The sequence below is a fragment of the Quercus robur genome, chromosome 2, assembly GCF_932294415.1.
Source record: "Quercus robur chromosome 2, dhQueRobu3.1, whole genome shotgun sequence".
Taxonomy (NCBI): domain Eukaryota; kingdom Viridiplantae; phylum Streptophyta; class Magnoliopsida; order Fagales; family Fagaceae; genus Quercus; species Quercus robur.
This window is the reverse complement of record NC_065535.1, coordinates 36,169,924-36,179,923: the sequence shown is the minus strand read 5'-3', so window position 1 is coordinate 36,179,923 and position 10,000 is coordinate 36,169,924.

Below are 10,000 nucleotides of genomic sequence, written 5' to 3'. Positions count from 1 at the left end.
TTTTATGTGTGTGATCAACACAACCACTTACTTTTAGGAAAATGGGGAGATTGAAAAAGTGGGGGATGGAAAATGGAGAGATGATGGAAAAGTAAAGGGATAGAAAAGATTTAGTTTTCTCTCATATGTGTTTAGTTGGAGTGAAAAAGTGAAGGGATGAAAACTCTTTTGTTTAATTGAGAAGAAAAATGAGAGAATAGAAAGTATAGATGATATAAATTTACTCACATGCCACTAATAAATTAAAAATTTTAATTGTTTATACTGGGAAAAAAACTAAAGTTTTGGAAAAAACCAAAGTCAACATTAAAAGATTGAAAAGTAAAGAAAAAAAAGGGGGAGGGGGGGAAGTATCGTAAAAGGAGGGAGGAGATGGCAGATGGGTAATTCCCCATCAAATCCCCCGCCCCCCAATATAACCATTTCACCCAAATGTTGGGCCTCCAAAGAAAACACTAGGCCTTATCAAAATCACTTTCACCTCCCTTTCAAAACCAAACACACAAATCCCCATATTTTCTTTTCTCCCAACAAATCACCCTTTTAGAGCATTCATATCAGCTCATGCATATATTTCTATTTATTTTAGCATAAAATCATACTTTTTTTCTATTTTACCCAATCATTTTTCAAAACTCCATACATCAGATTATCTATTTTACATTACATTTTTTCAATACTATTTCTTTATCAATTTTTTATTTATTCTCCTAAATCATATCTCTCTCTTCCTTGACCAAAAACCACCGCTCTCTCACACACACACGGAGATCACTCTTTCTTCTTCCTTTCCAAACCCATCAAACCCAAGACTAACTCTCTCTCTCTCTCTCTCTCTCTCTCTCACACACACACACACACAAATCATTGCCACCTACCCCACCATCACAAATCAACCCAAACCTCATCTACAACCATTTCTGAAATGACCCAAACAATCTGATCCATAGGCCCAATCAACAACCTTAATTGACTAGTCCAAGTTCCCCCACACATCAACAAGCCTTGCATCATCATCGAGTTAGTGCTCAAATTTGGGCCGTTAAAATTGGTCGTGGTTCTCAAATGCTTTTGCAAATTAAGTTAACAAATTTATGACTTTTTTGGCATGCTAGGTTACCAAATTAAGGAGTTATGGGTTCCTTCGAATTGTTGGTATTTTGATTTTGTGGTTGATTGACTTTGTGATCCATTTGTTTGGGTTTTATTTTATTGGCCAGGTTAGGCAGTGGTTTTAGGGGTGGCAAAATAAGCCCAAACCCATTTACCCGCCCAAACCCACCCACTCTAATTGAACCCAAACCCACTCAATTATTATTTGGGTTAAATAAGTATCAACCCAATTAAACCCAATAATTATTGGGTTTTAACTAAAAACCCATTGAGTCCCAATTAACCCAAAAACAATTAACCCAAATTCAACCCATCCCTTCCATCCAAAATAAAAATAAAAATAAAAAACTCAGCCCTACCCCTCTTTCGGCCTCTCTTCTCTTCTTCCATTTTCGAGGGTTTCCAAGTTTAAAAAAAAATCCCATTTTCCCAAGAAACAAACAGAGAACAAAAGGACAAAGCAAGGCAAAAAAACTGGTACAAGTACCACTACGCGGCAGCTCCAGCTCCGCCAGGCCCGCCTTACCACCGCCACAGAGGCAGGTCGAGTTGAGCCGCGAAGCCCCAGCCGAACCCATCGCTGACTGTGACGACATCGTTCCGGATTCTATGCCACGACTTCAAGGCCGGAGGGGTGATCAGGAAGTCCGAGAGCATCATCAAGTCGAATTGGCAGCACACTGGCGCATGGATCAATGTGCACGAGCTGATCCCTAGGGACGAGGAGCAGATCACCGAGATCTCTGACACGCGCCGGCGCATGGATTACTGTGAGAAGGGTTTTGGTGTAGAATGGGGAGAGGAGTGTAGAGATTTTTTGGTGGGAGATTAAGTCTGGTAGTATACTTTCCAGTTCTATTTCTTGGGGAGTGTTTGGTTGCTGAGAAAATTGGAGTTTGAGATTTGATGAAAATTAGAGTTTGGGATTACTGTGATTTTTTTATTTATTTTTTTTTTTGAGATTTGATGAAATTTTCCAAACTCACTTTTTCAACCAGAGAAGGTCATTAGGCTGGGTGGAGTAGTGAGATTTGAGTTTTTCACTTTAGGGGCATTTTGGTAATTTTGATAATTGGGTAATTGGGTGGGTTGGGGTTTACCCATAATAATAGGGTTGGGTTGGGTTTGGGTTAGAAGCAAATTAGTTAAATGGGTTTTAATGGGTAAATGAGTTTTATATACCCAATCCAATTATGCTCACCCCAAACCCACCCATTTGACACCCCTAGGTTTTATGGATAGGTTGGGATGGAGGTCTGGTATGAAGGGGAAGAGGAAGAAAGATGAAGGGGAAGAGAATTTTGGTACAAAGAAAGAGAGAAAAAAATGAATTAAAAAATCATTTGCAGGTGAATTAAAAATACACAGTTGTTGCAATAACACTGTTATTGTACACAATTTTAACTTAACTAATGTAGATGATTTTTGGGGTGGAATGTGTAAAATTGACCCATTATGCTATTTTGCATTGTCTGATGGGAGTGCTCTTAGGGAAGGAAAGTTGTTGTTTCATACTCCTTCATGTATATTACTTTATACAATGTCCACATTTCAAAAATGTACACACTTTACACATGATGTAGAAGAGTTTGAATATTGTTAGATTAGAAACAATAAAAACCCTTTTAGGGAAAGGGTTGTCAAACGGGGAAATGAGCCTTCTGTCTTTCTATAATTCATCGTTCTTTATGAAAAATACTAAGATCCAGAGTGTGAACACAAAGTGTATTTGCAGGAATAGGAAATAAGCAAGAGAGGGAGGGAATGGATTTCTATATTATTGCTTACCTTAATGAATGATTAAAATGAGATTATTAATTATACACAATTACAAGCCTAAAATTGATTAACAGAAACAGTTAGATTAAATAACAAACTTTATTAGAGAAACTGAAATTAGTTGTCATCTAATCATCCCAATTGCTACTAATAGTCATAAGACTTACAAAAGCATTTTGAATGAGGAAGAAAAGATGAACATGAATGGCGTCATGTGAAGAACTTTAATAAAACGGTGTCGCTCAACTTAACACACATCTTGTTAGGCTTTTTCAAAACGATGTCTTGTTGCTTAACTCTTTCTCTTTTAGTGAAACGGTGTAGTGTTGACTTAATATTTCTTTATTCGTTAATGAAACGGGCTAGAATCTTGCAATTATCCTTTGTTTTTATACTTCGCACTTTGAATATTAGAGTTTTTCACTTTTAAGAGGATTGCTACCTACTTTAACATTACAATTTAATGATTAGGTTTATAACTTTATATTTGAGATGGCTATTTGTCACATCAACTATTTTTTTTTATCTTTCTCAAAAAAAAAAAAAAAAACTATTCTTTCATAATTGTCATGACCCTTGTGACTTAATGATATTAAATAATTTTTTCCATATGGAGAAATTGAGTTCAAATCTCCCTTTCCTACTCATTTTATTGTAAATTAAAAAAATAATAAAATAAAACAAAGTTTTATTTTCATAATTTGTAAACAATTTTTTCATAATTTATTGATTTAGTAAGTTATAATTAGTGAAGATAAAAGCTTTATAGCTCAACTAGCATCTCATAGTATTTTTAATAGAGACGTTCAGTGTTTAAATCCCCTACCCCTGACTATCGAATTATAAAAAATATAAAATAAAAATAAAATAAAACTAATGGGGAATAATATCCACCATTATCATTACTTTTTTATCGACCAATCACAACTTGCAGCTCAATAGTTTGAACAACTGAAGTAAATTATGTAAATAGATTTACTCTTGTCACATTAGTAAAATTGTTCTTTTTATAGAAGATGATATTTAGGGAACAAAACTAGCTTTAAGCCATAACCACTTAGACTATTGCCTTGGGCTTCCATTAATAGAGGTCTCCAACCCACATCTAAACCCGACAAATCATTCTGACCTAGAGCCATCTAAGCTAAAGAGCACCCGATTGTCTAACTACTAGGTTGATTAACGCGGGTTTTCTCAATCAAAACTTGATGATCTTGGGTCAGGTGGCGGGTTTCTTGTTAGGAATCTCGAGGAATTTGACCTAGCATATGATACAAGCATCATTGTTCATTGTTGTAGCTTTAAGTTGCTCGGGCTTCACTTGAGAGATTCAACAAGATCATTGTATATCCTATAGATCTTGAAAGATCTTAGTCAGATATTGCAAGATCTCAGCCAAATCTGACAAGATCCCTACCAAATTCGGTCGACTCCACCAAATTTTGAACGTTCGCATCTAAATGTTGTTTTGATTTGATCTAACCACTAGATTTTCATTGTGTGTGTAGACATCCCATTTTGCTACTCCCATTTAATCTCATGTGCATATCATCATCACAATCTGACTCTCAGGTTAACAAACCACGAGGCCCGTGATGCAGAGAGAGAGAGAGAGGGTCGAGAAAAGAAAAGATCTTATGTTGTTTAGCCTTCAATCGACAGTGGTGATTGTGCAGATTTGTAGTTTTTGTTCTTTTTTTGAAAAACAATAATAATAAATAAAAAAAAATTATTAGCCAATCTTGTTCATGCTATGTCCTAATAATTTTTTTTTTACTAAACACTTAATGAATACACATGTAACTGTGCCCATGGCGTATCTGTGTTTGAAACTGAATAACAACAAATTTTGCTTTGTTAATACTTATGAATAGGTTTAGTTATTCTCATGGTTTTAAAAATCAGACCAAGGCATTCAATTCAACCGGGAACAGGGTACAGTCAAAACCGATTCTTTAACTTGACTATAGTGGTTTTTAAAACTATGGTTATTCCATTACAGCATAATTTACTACTAGTAATAAGGATTATAATTTGTGGGGGTAAAAGACCGGGAGGTCTATGTCAATATCTACATGGGGTCAAGAGCCCAGTCCAAGGAAAAACCCCTCCTCAGTCATGGGAAGAACCCTTCTCGGCATGGATGTAGCTGAGGACAAAGGGGGCAACCTGCCACTGGTAGTGACACTCCAAGTCATTCCACGGAACAGAAAAAAGTACTAAAGCAGAAAAGGACAATGGAGAAAATGGAAATGCCAGAGGGAAAGGCTGTCATGATTTCATTCAATGCCTTGTGCCTGACATAGCCATACTTTTCTACCTTTACAACCACTCCTAACAACTGGAGGGCAAGGCTAATGGGACAAGTACCTACCCTAGGAACCCCACTCAGAAGGAAGGAACTACTATAAAAAAGGAGTGGAGGGAGACAGAAAAGGGGGGATGAGACCCCCCCAACAGACCAGAAGCACCAGGAAAAGCTCCTTAGTCCATGCCGAGGACCAATCCCTTCTGGAAAACTTAATCCATCTTGGCTTGATCGTGAAGAACACCATGTTAACCGTTGTCCATACACTAAAGCCTAGCTCTTTGGCCCACTTTCTACAAATTTATTGTACCGCGCTCACTAGTCTAAGGTCCCATACATCTTGGGTCGGGGCTGAAAAACGTGACCCTACAATTGGCGCCTTATGTGGGGAGAGCTTGTGCGTTGGCGAATGCAACGGTTAATCACGGTCAAGTTCCTATCAGCAAGAGTCCCTCGAGAGGACCACTTTGGCGGTGGTGCAAGCTACGCAAAAGCCACCCCCCATTATTTCCAAGAACACACTGTCATTGTCGTTACTCAGCTTCCACTTAGGTCTACACTTCGAAGCGTTGATTACGTGAGAAGGATTGCTAAACGGAGTGCGGTTCTAGGGGCTTCTAACGTCAGATGTGTGCCCTGCGCACTTGCCGAGGGGCTAACTTTCACGGACCTAATAGTCTGATTCACTGAATTTCCTTCGGAGAAAGAAGCCGAGGGCCAGACCATAATCTTTTAAAGCAGTTAAACAAAACCTTAGCTATGTCGAGTTCTCGAACCTCCGACTTTGGGGAAATTGACGTGCACTGACGACTTTCTAAATAACCAAATGCTAGACAGAACCAAGGTCTTGCATGGTCCTCAGACTCAAACCTATGGGAAAACTAGTCATTCCAGAAGCCTAAGTGCTAGACAGAACTAAGGTCTTGCATGGTCCTCGGACTCAAACCTATGGGGAAACTAGTCACACCAAAGGCCTAAGTGCTAGACAGAACCAAGGTCTTGCATGGTCCTCGGACTCAAACCTATGGGGAAACTAGTCACACCAAAGGCCTAAGTGCTAGACAAAACCAAGATCTTGCATGGTCCTCGGACTCAAACCTATGGGAAAACTAGTCACTCCAGAAGCCTAAGTGCTAGATAGAACCAAGGTCTTGCATGGTCCTCGGACTCAAACCTATGAGGAAACTAGTCACACCAAAGGCCTAAGTGCTAGAGAGAACCAAGGTCTTGCATAGTCCTCGAACTCAAACCTATAGGGAAACTAGTCACTCCAGAAGTCTAAGTGCTAGACAGAACCAAGATCTTGTACGGTCCTCGAACTCAAACCTATGGGTAAACTAGTCACTCCAAAAGCCTAAGTGCTAGACAGAACCAAGATCTTGCATGGTCCTCGGACTCAAACCTATGGGAAAACTAGTCACTCCAGAAGCCTAAGTGCTAGATAGAACCAAGGTCTTGCATGATCCTCGGACTCAAACCTATAGGGAAACTAGTCACACCAAAGGCCTAAGTGCTAGAGAGAACCAAGGTCTTGCATAGTCCTCGAACTCAAACCTATGGGGAAACTAGTCACTCCAGAAGTCTAAGTGCTAGACAGAACCAAGATCTTGTACGGTCCTCGGACTCAAACCTATGGGTAAACTAGTCACTCCAAAAGCCTAAGTGCTAGACAGAACCAAGGTCTTGCATGGTCCTCGAACTCAAACCTATGGGGAAACTAGTCACTCCAGAAGCCTAAGTGCTAGACAGAACCAAGGTCTTGCATGGTCCTCGAACTCAAACCTATGGGGAAACTAGTCATTCCAAAAGCCTAATTGCTAGACAGAACCAAGGTCTTGCATGGTCCTCAGACTCAGACTTATGGGGAAAATAGTCATTCCAAAGGCCTAAGTGCTAGACAGAACCAAGGTCTTGCATGGTCCTCAGACTCAAACCTATGGGGAAACTAGTCACTCCAAAGGCCTAAGTGCTAGACAGAACCAAGGTCTTGCATGGTCATCGGACTCAAACCTATGGGGAAACTAGTCACACCAAAGGCCTAAGTGCTAGACAGAACCAAGATCTTGCATGGTTCTCGGACTCAAACCTATGAGAAAACTAGTCACTCCAGAAGCCTAAGTGCTAGATAGAACCAAGGTCTTGCATAGTCCTCGGACTCAAATCTATGGGGAAACTAGTCACTCCAGAAGTCTAAGTGCTAAATAGAACCAAGGTCTTGCATGGTTCTCGGACTCAAACCTGTGGGGAAACTAGTCACTCCAGAAGTCTAAGTGCTAGACAGAACCAAGATCTTGCATGGTCCTCGAACTCAAACCTATGGGGAAACTAGTCACTCCAGAAGCCTAATTGCTAGACAGAACCAAGGCCTTGCATGGTCCTCGGACTCAGACTTATGGGGAAAATAGTCATTCCAAAGGCCTAAGTGCTAGACAGAACCAAGATCTTGCATGGTCCTCAGACTCAAACCTATGGGGAAACTAGTCACTCCAAAGGCCTAAGTGCTAGACAGAACCAAGGTCTTGCATGGTCTTCAGACTCAAACTTATGAGGAAACTAGTCACTCCAAGAGCCCAAGTGCTAGACAAAACCAAGGTCTTGCATGGTCCTCAGACTCAAACCTATGGGGAAACTAGTCACTCCAGAAGCCTAAGTGCTAGACAGAACTAAGGTCTTGCATGGTCCTCAGACTCAAATCTGTGGAGAAACTAGTCACTCCAAGAGCCTAAATGCTAGACAGAACCAAGGTCTTGCATGATCCTTAGACTCAAACCTATAGGGAAACTAGTCACTCCAAAAGCCTAAGTGCTAAACAGAACCAAGGTCTTGCATGGTCCTCGAGCTCAAACCAATGAGGAAACTAGTCACTCTAGAAGCCTGAGTGCTAAACAGAACCAAGGTCTTGCATGGTCCTCAGACTCAAACCTATGGGGAAACACTCCAGAATCCTAAGTACTAGACAGAACCAAAGTCTTGCATGGTCCTCAGACTCAAACCTATGGAGAGACTAGCTACTTCAAAGAAAAACCTAAGTATTAGATGGAACAAAGGTCTTGCGTGGTCCTCGGACCTCCGACTTTATGGAAACTAACACGCGATGGTACCTTTCTAAGCATTTAAGCTAAGTTCGATCATGGCTCAATCCTCGGACCAGATGCCTAAAGCAAGTTAAAACTATAAATATCATCGGAAACGTGGAAAAGAACCCTAGTACCCGGTGATCCCCTCGGACAGTTTACTTTAGGTTACACATCCTTGGGCGGTCACCCTGTTCGCAATGCCAAACATGCAGTTGTTTCCCTGGTTAGTCTTATATTGTTAACTTACTTAAAATTGGCATTATTGTGCCCGTCAGTTTTGATAGGTTCAGGGTGACAACTCTTTACCATCAATGGCATCAGTTCTAAGTACTATTCAAAAGAAAAGACACCAGCACACCCATTCGTAAAATTATTATCGCAAAAAAGAAAAGGTACGCAAAATGAAGTAAAATAGTCTTTTTATTAGATAAAGAAGAAGTACAATGTACATAAAAGGGCTTAGACAAGCCTATATCAGAAGCTAACTATAAAAAGCAGTACACGGGAACGATAAATCTTCAATCTTGCTCCAGCAGCAATCAAGCAACTATGGATGGCACCGGCGGTGGAAGAGAAGAAGAAGCAGAAACGGCCGATCCACAATCTTGCTCCAGCAACAATCAAGAAAGTCTGGATGGCACCGGCAGTGGAAGAGAAGAAGAAGCAAGAACGCCAAATCCCCATACTTGCTCTAGCAGCAATCGAGCAAGTATGAATGGTACCGATGATGAGAAATCCAAACCAGCACATGCGTGACATACGGCGCTGGATGAAAATCCAAATTTTGTCACACCAAAAATTTGATGCGACCTACACCTTCTTCGGATTTTGGCTGAAGGAAGAAAGACTTCTTTCTTGTCTAGTCAAGGGGGAGAAATATCTTTGGCCTCTGTCTCCCCTGCCCTGACTGGGTCATTCTGAATCTTAAAGACACCTGTGGCTTCTGAAGAGGGATTGGTTCCTTCACCCTCACCCTTATCCTTGAGCATTTCACTTCCTCAATCTTAATCACTATCATAGTGGGACTTTGGGAACATTTGGAGAGTTAAAAGCCTGAAAAACTCGAGGGTCAACGAATAAAGGAGAATGACCTCCCCCCATGTGTCTTATATAGGGGGCAAGCCTAGTGGCAGTCAATTCGCCTAAATCTCCAAGAAGGAATTACAAGCGAAATAAATCTCACTCAATTTCCAAAGCAGTCTTCAGTCGTCGAATTTACGTCACCTCGTGAAGAGACCTAATGAAAGCGTAACTCGTGTACCGAAACGGCAGGAACGCGACTTGGATAAACTAAAAGAATGTCTCACAGCTAAGAACGTGCCTCAGGCAAGCGAAGAGGCTCTGACATTGATGGAGGACAAGATTTGGCAACCCTTGACAGAAGCCCGATGTCACCAAAACCCTCATCTCCGTTCGAAGAGCCGGACAGCAGGATTTTGAGGGGCTATTATGGGGGGTAAAAGACCGGGAGGTCCATGTCAATATCTACATGGGGCCAAGGGCCCAATCCAAGGAAAAACCCTTCCTCGGCCATAGGAAGAACCCTCCTCGGCATGGATGTAGCCGAGGACAAATAGGACAACCTGCCACTAGTAGTGACACCCCAGGTCATTCCACGAAACAGAAAAAGTACTAAAACAGAAAAGGACAACGGAGAAAATGGAAATGTCAAAGGGAAAGGCTGCCATGATTTCATTCAGTACCTTATGCCTGACAGAGCCAT